The sequence below is a fragment of the Microcebus murinus genome, chromosome 13 (genome assembly GCF_040939455.1).
Source record: "Microcebus murinus isolate Inina chromosome 13, M.murinus_Inina_mat1.0, whole genome shotgun sequence".
NCBI lineage: Eukaryota > Metazoa > Chordata > Mammalia > Primates > Cheirogaleidae > Microcebus > Microcebus murinus.
This window is the reverse complement of record NC_134116.1, coordinates 33729612-33755289: the sequence shown is the minus strand read 5'-3', so window position 1 is coordinate 33755289 and position 25678 is coordinate 33729612. Positions and strand designations below refer to the sequence as shown.

General features: G+C 35.5%; 1 non-coding gene across 1 annotated transcript; it reads right to left on the bottom strand.

The window, feature by feature from the left end:
• Nucleotides 1–9695: 9695 nt before the first annotated feature.
• On the bottom strand, nt 9696–9830 carry LOC142875316 (small nucleolar RNA SNORA16B/SNORA16A family). The gene has a single exon (XR_012922706.1). It is a non-coding gene; the product is annotated as a small nucleolar RNA SNORA16B/SNORA16A family (small nucleolar RNA).
• Nucleotides 9831–25678: the final 15848 nt, after the last annotated feature.

Here is a 25678-nt window from a genome sequence, read left to right as displayed (position 1 = left end):
AATGAGGCATACAGAGGTTAAGGTTGCACAACTATTAAGTAGCATAGGTAAATGGTTTATACACTGAGGGTTATACCATGCTGTTTTCTCTCAACTGAGATTCAAGTATAAGTTTGTAGCATAATGAAGGAAAGATTTTTTTGTGTGTGAAATATTAGGACCAGATTTACTGCTTTTCCTCGAGGGAAAAAAACAAAGGCCAAAGTGTTTTGTAAATCTTTCAGCACAGCAAAAGAGAACTCCAGAAGGCAGGAGTATGGCGTACCTGAGGCAGTGGCCATGCAGCATAATGAACTGTGTGTGGTACAGAGAAGCCAACAGAGAACTCAGAATGTCTGGAGAAAGAGAGGAAATCACTGGGTTTTACTGAGAGTGGATTCTCCTTATGAGGAGCAACACCGTGATATCTGTGCTGGAAAAATTGCATCGCCTCACCTCCTTCCTCTCCATGACTGATTAGATGATGATTTATTCTCTCACAGGAAGAATGAAAATTAAGATGGGAGGACAAGACTCCATCTGTTGAGAATGGCTCCAGTTTGTGGAGCTACTGGAAAGAGAGATGCTATGGGAAGATGATATTTTAAATTTAACAACCTCAGGGAAGGGTAAGATAGAAATAAATTGATTCATGTTTTAGAGACATGTTTTAGGGTTAACCATTATGCTTTTATCCAACTTTTAAAAAACTCTTCTCATTATAATAGGCTTCCTCTTCTTAACAAGGGCTTTAATATTTAATACTTAAATGTAGCTCAATGGTGGAGTCAATTTCTTGGATTCGGATCCCATTGCTCGCCATTGCTTCTTGCCTATTTATTCAGAGAGTCTGTTTTAGGTTAGGTCACCTAAAGTTAGGTCACCTCCAAGTTAGGTCACCTCCATTATAAAGGAAATAATTTAAAATTTTGCAGCCACCAAAGGAGCAGCAATTTTGGGAATCCTCATTCAATCTGAGTTTATAGCTTTCATTAGGAAGCCTCAAAAGAATTGATGAGTATATTCCTGAAGTTGTCATCAGGATAAATTCCTTGGGCTCTATGCAATTTTGGGTAGGACTTTACCCTTGTGAGTTTTTCGATACATAAATATATTGACCTGTTAACGGTTGGGGTTCCATACAGGCAAAATCTTGTTAGTGTTTGGAATATCTAGAAGAGGAAGTAGAAGATATCTTTTCTTCTATTGGTTTTGGATCCAATAATAACAGAAAAATATCAGACAAAATATTATTTCTTTGTTTTATGCTTTAAAGATATCCCAGTTTTAGTCTTCCAAAGTGGAAGATAATGCACTCTTAAAATTGGATACTTGATACGTTATGGGGCACTACCATTGAGAATGGTAGAGAAACATACAAATGTTGTAAATGGCATTGAGCAGATGGAAAAAAGAGAAATTCGGTGAACAAACAATGCCCCCATCTCAATGCATTGAACATGTCCCATTTAGACATGGTATACTAATCATATCTCTCTAATTCAAGCTAGATTAACCAAAATAAGGGAGTTCATTTTCTTTTAGTTTGAAAAGAATCCTGGCAGGTAGGGGTGGGGGGTATTTCACAGGATCAAAAGAAGTTTCAGGAATTGGTACTTTACCAGTTGGGACTAATGCTCGACACTATCAAATTTTTTCTCGCCTTCTTATGTCTCTCTCCCCCACCTCACTTGTTTGAATTCAAATACTTTCCCCAGGTGGCAGGAATTATTCACATCCTCCCAGATTAGCAACGTAGGAAAACTTTTCTTCCAAAGTTCATATATCAGAAACCCCTATAGCCTAATGGATAAGGCATTGGCTTCCTGAAGTTCATATGTCAATTTCAGGCAAGGTCTTTGATTGGCCTGCATGAGTGACACATCCACCTCTGGATCAAGCAAAATGGAATCCAAGTTAGCTGGCGGTTGAGGATCAATTGTAGGAGCAATAGACACTACTTACAAGTTATGGTTGTAATTAATAGATAAAATTAATAAACATGGAAAAATAGTATACAATTCTTGTTTTTTTTGTTTTTTTTGTTTTTTTTTTGAGACAGAGTCTTGCTTTGTTGGCCAGGCCATGGCGTCAGCCTGGCTCACAGCAACCTCAAACTCCTGGGCTCAAGCAATCCTTCTGCCTCAGCCTCCCAAGTAGCTGGGACTATAGGCATGCACCACCATGCCTGGCTAATTTTTTCTATATATATTAGTTGGCCAATTAATTTCTTTCTATTTATAGTAGAGACAGGTCTCACTCTTGCTCAGGCTGGTTTTGAACTCCTGACCTCGAGCAATCCGCCTGCCTCAGCCTCCTAGAGTGCTAGGATTATAGGCATGAGCCACCGTGCCCAGCCTACACAATTCTTATTTTATCAAATTTTATAAAATTTTTATACTTTCCATTATATAAAAACTGAACTGTATTTATGGGAGACTTACAGAAGTGCTGAATCCATCTTCCACGGGATAAAATGCCTTCTTCCATCCACCAGTGTTCAGAGAATTCAAGATTTTCATCATGAATATGAACACAACAAAAGCACTGATGCTGTATTTTAATAATGTATCTGAAACAATGAGCACATTGGATTGGCTTGACTTTCTGCCTCTTTTCTAGACAGTGAGACAGTGTAACTAAGAGCATTTTTGTGCCCACTTTAAAAATTGTTCTATTGGATTATTGATGTCCGTCAATACTCCACATAGAAAACAAAGTAGAAATCATGGTCTTCTTAAAACAAAAGAGTACTTTAAATAACAGTATATAAACCCTATAACACCATAATCACAAGGATTTTTTTGCAGTGTATTATTATTTCAGCTCTCTAAGTGGTGCAGAGATTAAAGACAGGCCAGAATTACTATTTGCTACAGGGTGCTGGACTCTGGGTAGTGGAACAAACAGAGAGAATTCCAGCTCATGGATCACTGCAGGTAGGAGAGCAGTGATTGAGCTAAAGCAAATAAACGCCTGATGCACAGCTGTGGAGGACAGAAGTGCAATATTCAGACAAAGCTGGCCAGGTAATTTGGGCTAGTGTTTGAGTTTTAGATAGCACATAAGCACTTTGAGCAATTGTTTCAGAAGTTTAACTGTCCTACTGAAGTCCATTTACTTACTTATTTATCTACCTATTTATTTAGATACAGACAAATCTATGGTATATATTATAATGTTATTAATCAACCATGCATTACTGTATACCTCTTGAAGAGAATTTAAAGTTTGCCTAGTCCTTAACCTGATTCAATCAGCTGTAAGATAATTTTATTGTATATAATTCCCTTTACTGGTCCTTCATTAAGCCCGTTGCCAGAGACCAGTATTTTCCTTATGAAAAAGAATAGTTGTCCAAATCTTTGTTTCTCTAAGTGTTGTCTATGGACCACCAGCCAGGAACAACATCACAGTAGAATCTCAGGCTCCATCACAAACCTACTGCACTGGAATCAGCATGTTAACAAGGTCCACTAGTGATTGGAAGTGTCCCTAGGATTCGGAGAAGCAAACAGTAGTGGAGGTCACTTCAGAAGGGGGACTCAGGCAGCAAAAGATGCAGAATTTAAAGGTCCCTGATATGGATGTGGCTAAGGTTTTTAAATTGGGGAATAATGTAAACTCAGTGGTGGGGAAGAAGATAGTGTGACTGCACCACACAGGTGGGCATGGAGAGAGAGGAAGTGCCAAGAACAATTAGGGAAATTCTACTAAGTGAAGTATCCCAAGAATGAAAAAATAAGCACCACATGTACTCACCAGCAAATTGGTATTAACTGATCAACACCTAAGTGGACATATAGGAAAAACACTTATCAGGGGTTGGGCAGGTGGGAGGGGAGAGGAGGGGATGGGTATATACATACATAATGAGTGAGATGTGCACCGTCTGGGGAACGGACACGCTTCAAGCTCTAACTAGAGGGGAGGGAAGGGCAATGTATGTAACCTTAACATTTGTACCCCCATAATATGCTGAAATAAAAAAGAAAAGAAAAATAAAACCAAAACAACAATAACAAAAGAACAATTAGTGAAATATTGTGCAAAGGCATTATTTTGCACAGGCAGAGGCAAAGAGAAGCAGAGGCATTATTGATCTGGTCTATGTTTTTGGCAATGGAAATGGTAAGGGAGAGACTCAATGAGACATTCTGAATTAGTTTATTTATATTTAAATGACTGCTTGGGATGAGTTAACATTACCCTAGGAAGACGAAACAGGTAGAGAGTTAAGGGGTAGAGAGGTATAACACAAAATATAAGTGCAGTGGTAAACTATGAAGAAAGAATGAAGCCTAGTTCTCCATTTCTCACGTTTGTACACCATTCAATGAAATATATGATAACCTCTAGGCCTGGCACTGCATTAGTAGTTAAAAAGTAGATTTTTTAAAATGGTGATGGGAGTGAGGCTGGAGGGGGCGGGGGAGGAGGGGAGCATCTATGTAGTTTCCAGAAAATTGACTTTACTTTCACGTGATTTGCATAACAGGAATTTTGACTTTTAATGCTAAAGACAACTTACATATCTATTTTCTGAAAAGTAGCCAGAAACATATAATGAATACAATCAGTATTACAGTATAACTTTTCAATATTTTAAAAATTAGTATCCTAAAACAATTCAGGGCTATTATCTTCAAATCAAAATATAATTTAAAAAATTTTCAAGTGTGACAATTACTATTTTTTTCACTTTTTTTATGAAAGCCATAAGAACATATACTTCAAATCAATTTTATGATTACAGTGAATTCAAAAAATTAAAAACATTGCATAAAGAAACCACAAACACTATTTACATTTTCTTAATATAAAATAAAAAAGGAAAATATCTATTGCTCTTCTACCATTTAGCTCAAGAAATTCAAGGAAAAAGAAAAAAACAATGGAAACTAGGATATTCCTGATAGAATTCTCTAAGAATCATAAACTAATGTTTTTTGGCTTAGACTGACATTTTTGACATTTGTTGTTAAATGATGTTGTCCCACTCTGCAATGAATGTGGCAAACTCTAAACACAAGCACAAAACCAAAGCCGAATAACTCCCCCTCTCACAGAATGGCCCACCTTCTTGTTCCTTCTTAGATTGTTCCCATTCACTCAGAATAAGCTTGGGTTCCTGCCTTGCATAGATAACTGCAAACTGCAGTCAGATGTAGGAGATGCTTAATCAGGTCTCAGAACCAGGCCTTAATTAGGATGCTTGGAAAAGAAGAGCAAATGAAAATTATTAAGCTGCACTGTCGATTCCTGTTTCTAATTTTAAAGAGGAAATTATGCATTAATCAAGCCCTGGGCTAAAGCTCAGAGGCACGTTTTTGAAATATCCCAAAATAACAAGGAGAAATTTTTTCTTCTGTTTTGATAAAACCACCCTTGACTACTTGCTATAATAGTATGGTATATTTCAACATGCAGTGTGCTAGGGTACAATATACCAAATCGTTATTACATTAAAAAATTACTGGATTTAAAACATAGCATGATAATTAAGGTTAGGCATATATTCCTTAAAAATAAAACAGGAATCTGTAAAACTCATTCTCTGGGGTGAACAAAAAGTGAATTAAATGGTTTGAGGGAAGAACACAACTCTGCAAAGAGCTACATGGGCAGATGATTCCTGATGAATGGAAAATTGCTTTTATAACATTCTTTGGTGGTACAAATTTGAATCTGTTGACAATGCTATAATTTGTGTTGGTAAAACTTATACTTGAGAAAAGAATAGTGATTGTTTTAAATGAAAGCAGAAAGATTCTTCCGTTTTTCTATAAAGCAATAAAGTGTAGATACTGTATTCCTAAAAAATTGTTAGCAATTCATTCTCTAATTTCTTATCTTGGTCCACATTATGAAAATAAAGAACATACATCAAATACTCCCCATAAATTTATCTCTTTATATGACTCTAAAGGAATAATTTAAATTTTTACTCTTACTAACTTCACTGATTTAAAAAATTCCTTTCAAAAACGATGATAATGATGATAATTGGCCTCTTTTCTGGTTTCCTTTTTTTAAATTTTAGCATATTATGGGGGTATAAGTGTTAAGGTTACGTATATTGCCAATGCCTCCCCTCCCCCTTTGGGACAGAGCCTCAAGCGTGATTTTTCTGGTTTCAAACAAAGCATAGAATTACTTTTTCTAGATCTGTGAAATATATTGTTGATATTTTGATTGGGATTGCATTGAATCTGTAAATGATTTTGGGTATAGTATGTATATTTTAACAATGTCGATTCTAAGTAACCATGAGCATGATAAGTTTTTCCATTTATTTGTATCATCTGTGATTTCTTTCCTCTGCATTTTGTAGTTCTCTTTGTACAGATCTTTTGTCTCCTTGGTTAAGTATATTCCTAGGTATTTTATTTTCTTTTTGGCTATCGTGAATGGTATTGAGTCTTAGATTTGCCCCTCAGCTTGATTGTTATTAGTGTATAATAATACCACTGATTTGTGTACATTGATTTTGCAACTTGAGACTTTACTGAATGTATTTACCAATTCCAGGAGTCTCTTGGTGGAACTTTTGTGGTTTTCTAAATATAAAATCATATTGTCTGCAAAAAGTGATAGTTTGACCTCCTCTTTTCTGATTTGGATACTCTTTATTTCTTTGTCTTGCCTGATTGCTCTGGCTAGAACTTCCAGTACTATGTTGAATAGAAGTGGTAACAGTGGACATTCTTGTCTTGTTCTAGCTCTTAGTGGGAATGCTTTGAACTTTTCCCTGTTCAGTATGAGGTTGGCTGTGGATTTGTCATATATGGCTTTCATAATTTTGATATATATTCATTCTATGCCTAGTTTAGAGTTTTTATCATGAAAGGGTGCTGAATTTTGTGTATACTTTTTCTCCATCTCTTAAGATGATCATATAATCTTTGTTTTTGCCTCTGTTTATGTGGTGAATCACATTTATTGATTTATGTATATTGAATCATCCTGGGATGAAGCCAGAGATCGTCATGGTGAATTATTTTTTTGATGTGCTGTTGAATTTGGTTTGCTAGTATTTTATTGAGGATTTTTGCATCTATATTCATAAGGGATATTTGTCTGTAGTTTTCTTTTTTTGTTGTGTCCTTTCCTGGCTCTGGTATTAAGGCAATACTGGCCTCATAGAATGAGTTGGGGAGAATTATGTTTCCCTCGATGTTATGGACTAATTTCTGCAGTATGGGTACAAATTACTCTTTGTAGGTTGGTAAAATTCAGCTGTGAATCCAGCTGGTGCAGGGTTTTTAAAAAATATTATTATAAGACTTTATTGCTGCTTCAATATTGTTACTTATTAGTGGTCTGTTCAAGAGTTTTATTTCTTCCTAACTGAGTCTTGGGAGGTTATATGTTTCCAGAAATTTGTCCAGTTCCTCTATGTTTTCAAGTTTCAGTGTGTAGAGATTTTCATAGTATTCACAGATGATATTTTGTATTTCTGTGGTATCAGTTGTAATACCTTTTTCCATTTCTGATTGAGCTTATCTTAAGCAAAAGGAACAAATCAGGAGGTATCACATTGCCAGACTTCAAACTATAGCACAAGGCTATAGTAGCCAAAACAGCATGGCATTGGCACAAAAATAGAGATATAGACCAATGAAATAGAACAAAAAACCCAGACAAAAAACCATCCACATACAGCCAACTGATCTTTGACAAAGCAGACAACACTATACACTGGGGGAAAGAAGACCTATTCAATAAACGGTGGTGGGAAAATTAGATAGCCACATGCAGAAGACTGAAAAAGAATCCATATCTCTCACCACTCACAAAAATTAATTCAAGATGGATACAGGACTTAAATATAAGGCACAAAACTGTAAGAATTGTAGAAAAAAATGTTAGAAAAACTCTTCTAGATATTGGCCTAGGCAAAGAATTTATGAAAAAGACATCAATAGTAATCACAGCAGCAACAGAAGTAAATAAATGAAACTTGATTAAATTAAAAAGCTTCTGCACAGCCAAGGAAATAATCCACAGAGCAAATAGACAACCTACAGAATTGGAGAAAATATTTGCAAGCTATACAACTGATAAAGGACTAATAACAAGAATCTACAAGAACTCAGGTGAATCAGCAAGAAAAAAAAATCAAACAACTCCATTAAAAAGTAGACAAAAGACATGAACAGAAGATTCTCAAAAGAAGATAAACAAATGGCCAATAAACATATGGAAAAATGCTCAACGTCAGTAATCATCAAGGAAATGCAAGTGAAAATCACAATGAACTATCCCCTTACTCCAGTCAGAATGGCTTTTATTAAAAAGTTTAAAAACAATAGCTGCTGACATGGATAAAGAGAGAAAGGAACACTTATACACTGTGGGTGGGACTGCCAATTAATACCACCTTTATAGAAAACAGTATGGACATTCCTAAAAGAACTAAAAGTAGATCTACCATCTGATACAACAATCCCACTACTGGGTGAAAAGAAGTCATTTTATCAAAAAGACACCTGCACTTGAATGTTTATTGCAGCAAAAGTCACAGTTGCAAAGATGTAGAATCAAACCAAATGCCCATCAATTCATGAGTGGATCAACAAAATGTGGTCTATGTATGCCATGGAGTACTACTCAGCCATAAAGAAGGATGACTTAATGCTTTTTGCAACAATTTGAATGGAACTGGAGACCATTCTCCTAAGTGAAGTGTCTAAAGAATGGGAAAATAATCACCATATGTACTCACTATAATTAATAAATTGGAAATAATAACTAATAAACATTCATGTGCATATAGGAAAGTAAAACTCAATGAGGGGGGAGAGAAGAATTGGTGAAAACCCACCTAATGGGTGATAGGCACACTTTTAACCTTGACTCAAGCATTACAAAAGTGAACCATGTAACCAAAAACACTTGTACCCCCATAATATTTTGAAATTAAAAAAACGATGATATAGGGGTGAGGTATTGAATCCTGTATTCTCTTCTGTGAAGCAGTACAAGTTGAGTATCTCTTATTCAAAATGGAACAAGAATTATTTTGGATTTTGGATTTTTTTTGGACTCTGGAATATTTGCATTATACTTACTAGTTGAGCATCCCAAATTCAAAATCGAAAATGCTCCAATGATCATTTCTTTTCAGATCATCTTGGTGCTCAAAAAGTTTCAGAGTTTGTAGCATTTCAGATTTCAGATTTGTCTTTCTCCATCTCCACTATTCTCTCAGCACCCAAAGGTCACAGAGACTTGTTTAGTTTATGTGTGCTGCTTCTATCTTCATTCTGAGTGTATTCATGATAAAGATGGCCTAGTCTTTTTTGTTGTTTGTTTTCACTTCCAGAGTTTTTTCTTGGTCGCCTGTAATCCAGTACCACATAAAACAGTATTAGCAAAAACCAAAGGTCTCTGCTTAGAATTTCTGCCTGAAATGACCTGTTATCATTTTGTCTGCCTCTTCCCATAGTGATTCTCTCCTAACTCTGCAGCTCCATAATCACAGATGAGAACAGCTTTACTGGTAACCTAGATCTTAGACTAAAGCACAGCTTCAGAAACAAGCTGGTCTATTCAGTATCAGACGCTGCCAAAAAACTTGGTGGCAACCAGGTCCTGAGTTTGTTGCATTTCATCACTGTCATGTCCCCCAGAGTCCTCACTCACCAGAAAAATCAGCTTCAACTATCTTGGAATCTTCATCTGCCACAGCTGAGAAATGGCAGGCATAGGGGAACTGTACTTTCCCAAAATGTTGCAAATCAGTTACAAAAACCAGAACGTTGACCATCAGGGAAAACTGTCACTCTGGGCTCCTTTTTGACCACAGCAGCTGGGAGGAAGCAGCTGCAGCTTCCATAATGTCCACAAAGATGGTCTAGTCTTTAAAGCAAAATTTCACTATAAGATCTTTTGGAACCTAAAAGCTGTGTGAGGAGACTGAATCCATTGTGTGTGCATGTGTGTGTTCATGTGTGTGCTTCTTTATTCACTGTAGACCTTTAAACACAGTGAGCATGCAGAAAATATTTGCCAAGTGACTGAAGCTACAGGTGGGGGCATCATTAGGATTAGGGAACATGCCTGGTGATTCAGAGATATGATTCATTAAGAAGATGGAAAAATAGTTAACAGTAAGAAAATTATGAATGTATAGCTCTTTAGGGGAAATTTTGATAGACAGGATTTCAAACAATTGCATTAAATAGGCACATTCATATTCTCTTCTTAAATCTAAAAGGAAATGTGTCTTCTTTAATTCTCTTTCTTAAAATTATTATGTGTTAATGGGTTTGTTATTTTGGTTGTTGTCCTAGCACTTAATTTCAGTCACTTCCACCTTTCTGAGTTTTTTATACTCTGGAGTAAAAGATTCCAGAATTTTCTACCAACTAATTCTGGCTTCTTACACTCCCCAACCTCTACAACAACAGAAATAGTGACAACAAACAAAACAAAATACCAAAACAGTCTTCCTTCTCTATCCCTTTGGGGACAAATGACCTAGACTTGTTTAACTAAAGACTTTTTTTCTTTCCCCAGTGACTTCACTGGTCTTTGACACATTTGGTGTCACCATCTGCTTTTTCTTTCTTTCTTTCTTTTTTTCCGTATGCTTTTGTTCCTTGAGCTCACTGGTAATAATGCCTGCCGAAAGGAAGGGCAGAACAAGCAGCAACAGGACTTATGAAACCATATCATGGAAAGATAGCCAGCTTTCGGCCTCCTGGTAAAGAATTAGCAATTTAATGAATAACTAATTATAAACAGACCCTGAGGTTAAAGGATAGCAGGCATGGTCTTGGCTTCCACCTTATTTAGCAGATGCACTTTCACAGACATTGGGCCGTTGACATCAGGGCACCCACAAGGGCTAATTGAAACGTTCTCATTGTGCTTTCCATCCTGTTTACTTGCTTGGACTGCAGATCCAAACAGAGCCAAGCTTCACCTTACTATTTTCTATTTTCACATGATGTTAAAAGTGAGAAACCCTTGTTTGGAAAATTAGGTATTTTTAGTCACCATGCAATGAGTGTTAGAGGTTTGTGGTTATCAAGTTTAGTATGTGTAGGCTGACAGGGAGGAAGGTGGTCAGTCTGAAGTACAGAAGTGTGAAAAGATGTTAATAAGAACAGGGCTATAATAACCCATGTCTCTTCTTACAAAGCAAAACACTGCATATATTTCTTGAAAGAACTAGAAGGTCCTGACAGGTGGTGATGAGGTTTGCATCATCATTGATTCAAGTTGATCTTTTTTCAGAGAAATGTTTTTGATCCTAGGTGTTGAATACATTTTTTTTTTTTTTTTTGGCTTATGGGTTATTTGCATTTAGCAAAAGCCTTTATTATGCTTCCATTGTGTGCCAGGCATTTTGCTGAAAGCCCAGGGATACAAAAACAAATAGAGTGTGATTTTTGCCTTTGGGGAATTGAAAGACTGGGTTGAATAACAGGGATATAAGCAAATGCTACGTAACATCCTGATTTTCATGCTATGATAGGAATCATTACAGATAGTATCTAGTGAGTATAGAAGAACTTCAGTATTGCCAGGGATTGGTGGGGACTGGGAGTGAAAAAGAAAAGAGAGAGGAGAGAAGAAGTTATAAATGACTAGAGCAGAATATTTCTGGGGATTCACAGATACCATGCAGGGTGACAATAAGTAATCTGTGAGTTTATAGCAATGGTTCTCAAAGTGCAGTTCCTAGCTAAGAGCACCAGCATCATCTAGAACTTATTAGAAATATAAATCTTATGCCCCACCCCAGACCTACAAAATCAGAAACTCTGGAGGTGGAGCCCAGCAGTCTGGGATTTAATAAACCCTCCAGGTGATTGTGGTGCGTGCTACGGTTTGGGAACCAACAGCGTTAGGGCGTGAGCTTTCAAATTTGACTTCACATCAGAATCACTTGTGAGTTTAAAAATATGATGCCTGGGCCCCATCCCAGAGGATCTGATTTAATTAGTTTGAGGAAACTGAGATTCTGGGAGAGTGAATAATTTCCCTAAGGTCACAAAGCTAATAGGTAGGAATTAGTGCCTGGGTCTGTCTGACACCAAGGCCTATATTTGTCCATTTTCTTGCATAGACCACTTAATCTGTGTGAGGGCAGGGATTGTAAAACCTTTTCCTTGGACACCTGGGCTCACAATAAAAGGTCTCTTATTGTTTATTTCTGTTCCCTCAAAGGAAAGAGTCTTTGAACAGTAATGGTATTTGAAGATGTGACTTTGTATGTTGGAAACAAGGTATGAATATATGATAGCTACATTTTTATGTTACTTTAAAAAATTCATTTGTTTGTAAATCCATGAACCATCTAGAATTACTCCAATATATCCCTATTTTCAGCAAAGCCAATGTACAGATATTCCATATAGAAACAAAAACTAAAATTGCCTTCAAACAGAATAATATTTTCAGTTTGCAATAGCATTTACATAGGGTTTCAAGGTTATCAAGTGCAGTGTTCACCCAACTATTGTGTGAGGAAGGGCTATTCGTCTTTCAATAGACTTTACTTCTTAGGGCAGTTTTAGATTCACAGCAAAAATGGGCTCCAGGTACAGAGATATTCCATAAGCCCCTGCCCCACACATGCATAACCTCCCTCTTATCAACATCCCCACCAGAATGGTACATTTATAAACCTATCCTGAAACATCATCAGCACCCATAGTGTTGTACATCCTATGAGCTTGGACAAATATATAATGACCTGTATCCACCATTATATTAATAGTATCATATACAATATTTTCACTGACCTAAAAATCTTCTGTGCTCTGCCTATTCATCTCTCCTTGCCCTTAACTCCTGGCAACCTTTGTTTTTGTTTTGTTTTTACTGTCTTTATGGTTTTACCTTTTCCAGAATGTCATATAGTTGGAATCATATAGTATGTAGCATTTTCAGACTTGCTTCTTTTACTTAGTAACATGCATTTACATTTTCTCTTTAACTTTTCATGTTTTGATAGCTCATTTCTTTTTAGTGCTGGATAATATTCCATTGTCTGGATGTGCCACATTTATTTATTCATTTACCTGATGAAGGATGTCTTGGTTGCTTCCAAGTTTTGGCAATCATGAATAAGGCTGCTTTGAACATCCATGTGCAGGTTTACGTGTGGACATAAATTTTCAGCTTCTTTGGGTAAACACTAAGGAGTGCAAATACTTGATCCTATAGTAAGTGTATATGTAATTTTGTATGCCCTTGAGATTTTTAGTGGTATGCAAATGAATATTCAAATGATTAATAGTTATGCATGATTTAATGGCTCCTCTAAGCAATGATACTATCTGATCTCTCTGCTAAGTGCTCTGTGTGGATTATATTATTTATTCTGTACAACCAGATATGAGATATGGAATATTATTCTGCTTCTTTTACAGAGGCTTTGGAAGATCTAATAACTTTCACTGGCTGTGTTAAGCTTGGATAGTAAATTCAAGATTTAATTCAGACTGTCTAAAAACAAATCCCATCTTTAAATGGCTGTGGACTCCATGTCAGTCTAAGTATCTGAATATCACAGCCTCTTCCTAGCACAGATGCTGTAGGCAGTTCCTTTCCTGTTCATTGCCAGTGGCAGCTAGTTTAGGCACCTGGGAATTTGGTAATTTAGGAGGTGTTTTGGATCTAGAAGTCTACCTTTTAGAGATGTTCTCCAAAGAGTTCTGCTTACTTGATCCAATTGAACATTTTCTTTCAAAGAATTTTGAGATATATTAATCAGATAGTAGATTGCTTAGAAACGTAAAGAGACACAGAGAAGCAAAAATCCATCTGACTGCTGCAGAGATGGTTTTCTTTGTTTACTTACTTCTGGGTGTTCTTTGTTTACTTACTTCTGGGTGTTACAAAAACTCCCATCACTTAGAGAAAACTTGCCATATCTCTGCTTCTTATCACCTCAAAGAGCCTGACTAATACAATCTCAGGACATCCAATGAGTTATGTACAAATGGGTGTGGAAACTTAAAAATTTAGTCCTGAACCTCCATATGAGTCAGAGACTGTTTTGTCAGCCTGGCAAAGACATGAATATGACTCCACCCACTATCTTCTAGCTACATGTATTGATACCTACAATAGTGAAAGATAAGGGCTCAGTTCTTGACCCAATTCTGCTTTTGGGTTGCAAAGGTCTCTTAGGGTCCATTTATTTTTTATATCTTCTGCTGAAGCTTTGAGTGACCCTGCAATTCACCATATAGTTCTACAGCACATTTATTTGAGCAACTGTGGAATCAACCGGATGACAGAAGAATTATTTCATACCTGAGCAGCTTTTATTAAAAACAGATAATTTATAAATATGCTTCTATCATGTAATTTTAGGTTGAAATATGATTCTTCATATACCTTGGTAGAGAAAGAATTATAATTTTTAAAATAGCATATATCATTGTTTTTTGTATTTGAGATTTCTAGTTGAAATCTAGGTAATAGCTCACCTATTATGCCTAACACGTAAACAGTTTCACCTCTCCTCTGCTCAAATGCCTGGGATCATAATTACCTTCTTTACAACTTGGCCATAGGCTAAAACTTTGAATAATACATTCTCATTCAGCGTGCCAAGTCAGAATCTAAGGATAGAAGACAGAGTCTTTGTTAGATTAACACTGTATTGCATGAAAGTGTAACATAACTTCAAATTAACTCCTTTTAAAAAACAAATGTTGTTCCTTAGTATGTTATTAACCTAACTATCCAAGTCATTAGATTTTTATTATAATAGTACTTAAAATAATTGGTGGGACATCTGCAGTTCTTTCCCATCCATGCAATTTGCTTTGACACTGGTGTGTTAAAGCACAGCTGAATGCCTTATGTTATAATTATATGAACAAATTTAAGTACTGTTTTCATAATGTATATCCATTGAGAATATTATCAGAAACAATATAGCCTAAGCCCACAGTTATATAACATTCCTTTTCATGAAGTTAATGTCACAGAGTCCAAAGAAGGTAAAAGAGTCTTAAGAAATAGCATTTTAAAGAGTTCTTAGACTATAAGTGTTTATTGGAAAGAACTCAAATAGTTTCATTATTCCATAATCATTAAGGTAAACCTGATAAGAATGTTTTGATCAAAATTCAAGTGCTTCTCTGAATAATTTGGGTTACTGTTAAATTAGAACTTCCATAGAGAAAGTTAAAAGTGTATTATTTATTTATTTTATTTATTTGTTTTGTTTTGTTTTTAAAGATGTAAGTCAGGGAAATGGGCTGGCTTTGACACAGAAGGTCTAGGTCCATGCCTATATCTCAGGTAAGCAGATAGTCTCCTGGCTATACAAGGAGAAATTGATGTTCATCTTATAATTATTTGCTTTAACAAGAGATCTTTACTTTGTTTTTACGTTCCTTTTTGTCGTGGGTCATTTAAACATCTGCTCTTATGACACAGGAGTTTTCCAGATGGATGTGTGTTTGTTGCTCTGTCAGAAAAATCTAATTTTATACAAGAAGTAGCATAATGACCAAAGTGTTCTGTAGTCCCCCCTACACCCTGATATTAATGTGAAAACTCCTTTGGCCATCTCTACAATAAAGCTAACCAACATTAGTCTGTTGCATAACATGGTCTTATTATAATCAGGCCAGTTATCCTTAGCTTTCTTCTGCACACTTTCCATTGTTCAATCTTCTAGGGATATACCTTTTCCCCTTTCAATATATTTACCATCCATTGATTATAGGTGGAACCCAAAACTTCTTTAGTCATTTTATAAAGACATTTTACTGAAGGCAATACATTTATAATAGAAAGAACAAGGACTTTGGAGCCATATGGCTCCAAGTTTTATTCTTGGATCCACTACTGACTAAATGAAAGCCACTGAGCAAGTTACTTAATCCTTCTGGATGATAATTTTCTCATCTATAACCTAGAAATAATGTGTATCTCATAGAGCTTTTGTAAAGATTAGATGAGATAAAATCTGCCTGGCACTCAAATTTTAGATCTCTATATTTCTGCCTATTTATGATAATATTTTTTTCCTTAAGCAAAAGGGAATTTATTGATATCAAGTTTATTCATGCCCATAATTTAAAAATATCCACATTATTATATAAGGTTTGCTAGTGACATACACTGGTTCTCCAGAAGTCTCGCCTAACTCCCTTCTTTGGGTAGCCACTTTCAACTCTTTTAGTTATTTCTTTTTGCGTCTACTTCCAGACACTTCAAAAATCTTGTTTTGCAACTTGTTGATCTAGTGGTTTTAGGTATTATATGATATAGAAAATGAGAATGAAATTTGCCTTTAAAGTGCTTCCTTATCCTCATCTCTCTCTCTCTCACACACCCCCCTCATGCACACACAAATGCTCTTTCTCTTCCCATGTTGCCTTTCTCTTATTATAATTATATCATGATTTTAATTAAAATCAATAATTCAGGACTTACAATATTATGACTGTATAAATAGTAACCACAGGTGGTAAGGCTTAAGACATATAATAATTTTTTTTTCAAGAGTAAGTAATTATTTTCTCTGGAGTTATTAAATATCTTATGTACTCTTTTTTGGTTTAGTTTTATGTCTACTTGTTACTTAATCAAGGCCCCAAATCTCTATCAAATGTCCAAGTGACATGTTAATTTCATATTATTAAAGAAATCTCTCCTGGGACTTTCTGACCTGCTTCCATCTGGGCCAGTTGTCCTCTGTGCCTTGTGCACAACTATTTTATTCTGATTTCTAACCCCCCGATCATCCTAAATATATACTTTTTTTTGCCATTTTTGTGTGTGATCCTTGTTTTGTATACCCTATCATATTGTGGTAGAGTGTATTTTCCAATACTTTTCTAAGCATGGGTTGTAACTTTGTTGATACATGTCTGATGAGTTTTGTATTTCATCCTCACAGTGGTTGATAGTTTTCTAGATAAAGAATTTTACATAGGAAAACATTTACCTTTAGGAAATGGATTTAGTGCTCATCCATGCAAAATAAAACTAAGATGACAGAAATTCCTTGGTGTAATATAGAAGGAAGAATATAAAATTATTGAGAGATAAGAATGTTGGAGTGTAAATGTATTATGTGTAAACTGTTCATTTGTCCCAAGAGGGCCAGAAGACATTGCTTCCATTCAGCTATTAGATATAAAATGATGGGGAAAGCACAAGAATCTCTAAAAAGCACTATAGGAGACTTTCTCTGGGATGTAGCTGGGCATGTTCACTCTTGACATTATTATTGGGGTAGGCTCTATGAATTCAGTGGGGATGTTGAGATTCTGTAGGGGGAAGAGGCTAAACTGCATATGTTATATGCCGGAGGCAAGGTGAATATAGTTGGTCAGGCCCATAGTGAACTTTAATGACAGCTAAGTGATCATGGAGTCTTGGAATCAAAAGAGATGGCTAGGCCACTAAAATCCTACTAATCTCTATTAAAACAATATAAAACTCCAGGTTTTCTAAATAGAAGTATTATTTTCAGCCTTGAGTCATCTCTTTTAGAGTGAGGACTCTCCAAATAAATAAGGCAATGGGTACCCTTGAAAAAATGTCGTGTGTCAATATCACACATATTTTTTTAAATCTTCTAGCCTTCCACAAAAGGATTTGTGGCTATCGTGCTCTGAGGAAAGTGAAATATCCAGGCCTTGTGATGGTTGTTATATATAGATTAAGTCTAAGACCAATCCCTGGGAACCAGCATATTGCTATGATCCACTGGTCAGGTAGATGTTATGGATAAATGCAGTTGTGTTCAAAGACCATTCCGTGTGGGTTCTAATGAGTCACCAAACCTATGTACTATTTACTTAGTTCCTGCATGGATAAGTGGATTAAATACATTCAGAAAATAGCAGATTTCCCAATCTTTCCCCAACACATACTGTGAAAACTACTATAGTAGGAAGGGCAAAGTAGAAGCTTGTAGACCATGCCCCTTAACAAAATGATAACTAAAAAGCAATGATACATCTGTGGAAGGCTTTCAAAAATTAGAGCCACCATCAAGAACTTAGATACAGTGGTGACAATTTCTAGGATTGCTCCATTAATCTTACCTGTTTGGTATGTGCAAAAGACAGATGGGTAGGCCTTATGGAATGATAATGAATTACAGTAATTATAAGCCTATAAGATTCCAGTTCAGTGCTGTTTCATATAGTTGGCTTTAAATGGGGCAAATCAACACAAATCTGGCAGTTGGTTTGCTATGTAGATATAAATGTATTAGTAGTATTTTTTTAAATTTCTATTCTATTAAGCAGAGATCACCTGAAGAAATTTACTTTCACTTGGCAGGGATAAATGTAGATTTTCACCTTTACCATCATCAGCCCTCTGGCTCTATGTCATAATTTAGTCCTCAGGGTTTTTTATCATTTCAATTATCTTTGAGGATATCATGCTGGTCTATTTTTGTCATTTTATTGACCTTCAGGACATAATTCCTATATTAAATCAATCATGCTCTTAGGATCATATAAGCAGAATGCAGCAGTAATAGTAAAATAAATATGTTGGTAATACCTCCATGTGAGAGGGGATGGAATATATATCACATAAAATTCAAACATCTACTACTTTCATAAAATTTCTGAGAGTCCAGTGGTCCTGGGCTTATAAAGATGTCTCCTTCAAAATAAAAGCCTATAATAATCCATTTTATCCTCTACCATGAGGAAGATACTCAATTGTTTGTGGGCTTATTTGGATTAATATATAACACATGTGCATATGTAGCTCTGACATGTTTACTAAGTGAACATTACTACTGCTTACAAAATTGTTTAAAAACTGTGGGGCTTGGATTTAGGAAAGCATTCCAGCTGCAGTACAAGCAGCTCTTCCCCTTGGTCCCTACGAATAAACAGATCCAATGGGGCTCGTGATACCTTTGGCAGATTGGTGTATTGTGGAAGCTCAAATAGGAGACCTACAGAAAAGACCACTAAGGTTTTATTGCAAAGTCATGTCATCTTCAGCTATTCTTAGCTTGTTACTGGTCTTGAATAGACTATGTGCAGGTGACTGTAACCTAAGCCTCTAAAATGAACTGTTGTTACCTTCCAAGCATAAAGTTAGGTACACTGAGCAGTTCTCCATCAAAAAATTGAAATGGCAAACATAAAATCCAGATTTATCAGGTTTTGAAGGCATCTGATCCTGATATAACTGCTCCTGTGGCTGTGTGTGCATCTGACCCTCCAGAGTGGCCTTAAGACAGTGTTCCTATTGACTTGAAGGTGGAGGATTCGAGTCTGTTTTAAAGATAATAAATAAATTGCTAACATCAGATAGTAGAGGACTGATTTACTGTAAACCTATCTGAGGGTCTTACTGAAGGGAAAGGAAAAAATCTCTCAGTGAGAAGAACTACCAGTTTATAGCAATTCATGGATAGTAGTTGATGAGTAGGTTGCATAGTCAGGGATTTGGAAAGAATAATACAGGAGGACTGGTACTGAGTTGTTTTGGGAAAGAGAAATGTGGATAGGTCTTTTGGAGTGAGTCCAGAGTGTGAGAACATTTGTGCCCTGGGTGAAAACTCATCCAAAGAACTCCTCTGTGGATGAGTCTTTTAATAATCTTTTAGACAAGATTCCCCCATGGATGTCGATCACTTCTTTTCTCACCCAATCCAGTACTTGTCTAATGGGCTTATAAATGAAGTAGTCATAATAACAGACATTGAGGTCGTATATGGACTCAACATCATAGAATTCCCCTAACTGCAACTGATCTAATTGCTGCTACATATGGCAGCCCAGCTTGCTGGAATCAACAACAAAACTTGAGCACATGCTATTTTGTTTCCTGAAAAAGCTAATTTATCATTGAAAAATGTATTACATTGAACATCTTCCATCACAGAAGGTGTAGTGATTTGTCTTTACCAGAATAGACTTTTAGGATATGTATTTGTCTTCCTCATCCATTATACTTCTGGCACAACTTTCATCATCTTGGTCTTATTGATTGTCTTATCCACCATTGTGATGTCAAACATATTATTAATTCTAACCAAGGAATTCACTTAATAGCAAAAGGATACAGTGGGCCAACATTCAAATAATTACCTCTTTTTATTATGTATTCTATCTCCTAGGAGTAGCTGGCTTTATAGAATGGCTTATAGTCACTGAGCAATTCAGAGATAATTAAGAATGCTCTCAAAACTTCCATATATAGAGCTGCTCCTTTTTTAGACTAAACATATGGATTTGGACACCAAGTAACATAAAGGGAATTGTTATTTCTTACCTTTCAACCTAATAACCCACTTCACATCTCCAAAACTTTGGATTTTGTTGGTTTAAAAATTTTGACACCAAAGGAAGAATGTTTCAGCAGGAGACATAAAAATGGTGCCACTAAATCTGGCATTGGAACTGCCACTTTTCCATTTTGAACCCTCCTCCATGTCACTAAACAATTGGGCAACAAAGGAGTAATCATGTTGCCTTGGATATACCCTTACTTCCAGGAAGACATAGGGTTGCTGCTACAGAGTGAAGGCAGGGAGGAGTGTGGAACCACGGTTTTTTACTAGTGCTATTTTCAGTGAATTGGATTTATAAAGATAAAACACTGGCTGGACCAACAAGGACTCAGACTTCTTATTTAAGATGGCTTGGGGTAATCTTTATCAGGCAAAGACCTTTGAACAAAGGACAGATTATTGGCAAAGGACAACAGAGGAATTAGATCATAAATAACAACTCTAACCTGGTAACTGGTTGCAGAAATGTCTTTGGTCTCCTCTACTGTTCCCCTTCTATTTTATATAATATGTCATGTTGGTGGCTGAATTACAATTGAGTTTATATATTAGAATATAAGGACACTAATCTGAGAGAACCAAGAGAAAACATAAACATTACCCAAAGATTCTCAATTTAGAGCTAGATTCAAGAAATATTAATATAATTATTAATATTAATTATATAATAAATAATTATATAATTATTAATATTAATATAATATAATTGAACTTCCCCTACTTGGGAATAAGATTCTTAATGTTTGAAGAATAGCTTCACTAGGTTACATGAGGATATTTTATTGATATTATTGCATCAAAGACACTTATGTGATGATATAGGTATCCCTCACCTGTAGGTGATGGATATTTTGACTATATTTAGTTAAAGCCTACATTATGCATCCTGCCTTGTCTACATAGATGTCTGAACTCAAATTTAACTCTCCAATATCAGTCCTCCTCATAGCTAAGACTATGACTGTGGATATGATGAAAAGGCAGGCCTATATAATATTTCATTCCAGGGGCGAGGCTGTGAAGGGAAGCTTTTATTTTGCTATTGCAGATGTTGACAGGGATAACCTGGCTTCAGGGTGGCAGTGGTTAAAAGACAGATTTCATGAAAGTTTTGGCAGCAGATATGGTTGCCATAAAATTTAATTTATAATATTTAATATTTGGTGGTGGCAGTGGTAGCAGCAGCAGTAGTGTCAACAAAAGCTATTTTATTAGCCCAGTTTTATAGTATGGTTTTAGGCATTTTCCTTAAAATGTAAACTGTTTTCCCATTTCTACCAAAATTTCCTGAGATACCTAATATTCTTTATCCAATTATTTTCCTAGAGTGGATTTTATCATTTCCAACAAAAAACTCTAATCAAAATATGCCATGGCTTTCATGTTTTTATTTTTATATAGTAGCATAAATTTAGAGTACCTGTCTTTACATGGATCAAAATGACTAAAAGAACAAAAAAAAACTAGGGTTTTCTGTAAGATATTCATTTATTTCTTCTCCACTCATTTATTCAAGAAATATTTGTTGGATATGCTCTGTGTACAAGGTGGCATTATTTGATTTCAGGAAGAAATTAACATAAATTTCCACGTGGGTAGGCTGGGCATGATGGGGACCTAACTGATTTAGGATGCTAGGTTACTGCTGCAAAAGGAAGCTAGCATGAGTATGTGGCAAGCCCAGGAACAAAATCAGCAATCCTATGAATTAAAAGTAACGAGTCTAATCAGTATCTTGACCATACTAGGCAGTCATCAATATTAAAGACCTGCGTGTAAAGGCTGAGCATCAGATGCACATGAGGCCATGTCCTGGGAGACTAGGTAGGGAGGATTGCAATCAGAGACTCCAGCTGGTAACAAGGGAACAGAGCACCTTATTATCCCCCCAAAAATTTGTGATGCCCTGGGATCTGGACATGAGCTCTGGATGGTAGCAGGCTAGAGAGCTGGGCAGATTGGCTACTTGCTGGCTATTCCCACAGCAGTGACAGAGAACAATCAGTAAAACACTAGGAGCCCCAACTATTGGAAGGAGGGCCCTAGAATATAAAATGTGTTGATTAATGGATTGAAAACTACGATAAATTTCCTCTGGGTCCAGAGAGGGAAGCACAACCCTCACAAGACCAAGAGTTTATTGATAGCAGCTAGGATTTACATAAAGTTCCCTGCTGGGTACTAAGGAGAATTAAAAGAAAGTTTGTCTTAGTTTCTTGAATTACTTAGAGAATTTCACTTAATACAGGAATACAGGAACAATTTTTAAATACAATATTGAATTGCCTACGTCTTCTCCTATTAGCCAAACACATCATGATTTTTGAAAAATTATAACTTAATTTGTAATTGCATACATTTATGGGACACAAAGGGGTGCTATGCTTTATGGACACAATGTGGAATAGATTTTTTTTTTGCTTGGGCAACAAATTTATTTTCTCACAGCCCCAGAAGCTGAGAAGTCTGAGATTAATGTGCTGGCAGATGTGGTTCCTGGTGATGCCTATTTCTGGCTTGCAGACGGCCACCTTCTATCTGTGTCCTCACATGGTGGACCGAGATCTGTCTCTTTCTCCCGTTATAAAACAATGTGGAACCAATAATATGCTAAAAAAAATGTGGAATAGTGAAATCAAGCTAATTATCATATCCATCACCTCAAATACTTGACAATTTTTTGTGGTGAGAACATTTAAAATTTACTTTCACCGATTTTGAAATCTATAATCCTTTATTATTAATTACATTCATTATGTTGTGTAATAAAACTGAAAAAAACCCCATATTCCTCTGTCTGAGATTGTGTACCCTTTATCATCACCTCCCAATTCTCCCTTTCCCCCAGTCTCTGTAATCCCCTTTCTCCTCTCTGTTTCTATGAGTTCGATTGTTTTAGAGTCCACATTTAAATGAGAACATGTGGTATTTATCTTTGTGTGCCTGGCTTATTTCTCTTAGCATAATGATTTCCAATTCCATTCATGTCATTGAAAATGACAGAATTTCCTTCTTTTTAAGGCTAAATATTATTCTATTGTGTATATATGCCACATTTTCTTTATCCATTCATTCATTGGTGGACACTTAGGTTGATTCCATAACCGGCTACTGTGAATAACGCTGCAGCGAACAGTGGTCCAATGGGAGTGCAGCTGTCTCGCCAACAAACTGATTTCAAACCTTTTCGGTAAATATCCAGAAGTGGGATTGCTGGATCATGATTGATTTGTTTTTGAAGTGTCTGTGTTTGTACACTATCTCCTTTTCCATCCCTCTTTAAATAAGCATTTTATTTTATAATCATTTTAGATGTACAGAAGAGAATTGCAAAGATAATACACAAGATGTCTGTATATCTTTTATCTAGTCTCGCCTAATGTAAACATCCTTCATTTACTATATTTTTAAAAACTAGGAAAACAATATTAATATATTATAACTAATTCAACTTTGAGATTTATTCATACTTCACAAGTTTTTTACATCAATGCAATTTTTCTGCCCCAGGATCCAATCCAGGATACCACATTACATTTAATTATCGTATCTCCCTAGTTTTCTCTGGTCAATGCCAATTTCCCAGTCTTTCCTTGTTTTTCATGACCTTGACAGTTTTGAGCAGCACTTGTCAGGTAGGTATTTTGTAGAATGTCTGTTTATTTGGATTTGTCTGATGTACTTCTCATGGTTAGACTGGGTTATGGTTTTGGGGAAGAATACCAAGTGGTGAAATGCCCTTCTTATCACACAATATTAAGGAGCACGATATCAACATGACTTCTCACTGGTGGTGTTAACCTTGATCACTTAATTAAGGTGATGTCTGCCAAGTTTATTTATTGTAAAGCCACTATTTCTTCCTCTTCATCTACTCTATTCTTTGGAAACAAAACAGTAAGTCCCACCCACACTCAAATTCTCCCTCTCTCCTCTCCAACTTTAGCAGAACTCCAAAGCAAGTTTCATTTTGATCTCTAAAAGTTATACTAATATATCACCAAAAAAGAAAAAAATATGTTTTTAGAGAAACTACACTAGTAATTTACTTATTGAATATAATATTTTATATGGTGTGCCATCTAATATGTTTTGGATAATTTTTGGTATCAGTTTATTACATGGACAAAGAAAGTCTAATTTCACTAACAATTTATTTTGCTTCTCCAAGAAAGATACAGTAGATCTGTCACTATTGCTTTATTATTTTAAAATCTGAGAATCAATTGTTTTAAAGTGTATTCTAAAATATGTTTCTGGAAAATGAATTTTGGAAAACATCAAGCTAAAATAAAATTCATGGCTTAGTTTTGATTTAATAGAGATTCTATAATTGCATTAATTTCTCTTTTACTAGATATAGTTTTTATGTTTTCTAAGTGATTCAAAACACTTTAAGGTGTGAAAAATAATGTTAGCAGTGATATGAGACTAATTGGAAGAAAAAGTGATCTAAATTTAGAGATAATAAATTATAACTTATATTACCCAGAGAGGATAATTTATATTGGCTTGAAATTGTGTGACCATTTTTTGTTTCATTACATTAAAATTGGTTTTAATTTTGATTAATTTGATATTATCACTGGACATAAAGTCCACTTATTAATGTCTTTCTTTTTCTGTAGCTTTCTTAGTAAAATTACATTTTTTTCAAAAGTGATGCATTACTGATGATGAGATTTAGATTTGCAAATTTCCTTGCAAAAAAAGTGTTTTTCCCTTTCTAAGTTGGAGAAAAACTGCAAGCTCTTTGGCTGGTCCAAACACATGTTGAATCAATTTTCAGCTGCATGTAAGTTAATTAACAGCAAGAGCTCAAAGAAATTAAATTTCTGAAATAATTATTGCATAACAGTTTAAAATGATTTGTTATTAACATTTTCTTGTATCTATACTGTAGACAAAAGGGGAAGAATTATGTTTCTTTTTAATGATAGAATACAGAAGCACTACTTTGATTATGTACAGAATAAAATCTTAGGTGTCCTTTAAAAAGCAGTGAAACTAGTCAATATTTATGACCTATCTACTAGGTGAATATCTTCTTATAGGGCTAACATTAGAATAATCATAGTTTCTGCTGTCAAGAAATTGATGAGGTAGTTGAATAAATGAGATTTAAATATATGTAGCTAAATAACATTTAGAGAGTGTCTAGAGAAGATATCAAAAGACTCCATTAAGTTTATACAACAATTCAGAGGAATTGTTGGAATTCAGAGAATGGACAGATCATTTCAGACATGATTAGTCTGGAATGGTGCACTTTTCACTGGGAAATGTAGGTATTTGGTTCTGAATGTCCTTTCTTTGGCTAGAATGGTAAGCAAACAGCTACTATGGGCTGAATTTTAAAACTTTTTGTTTAAAAATATATATAGCTTGGAAACCTCAATTTTTAAATATCACTGTTAGCTGGAAGTGTAAAAT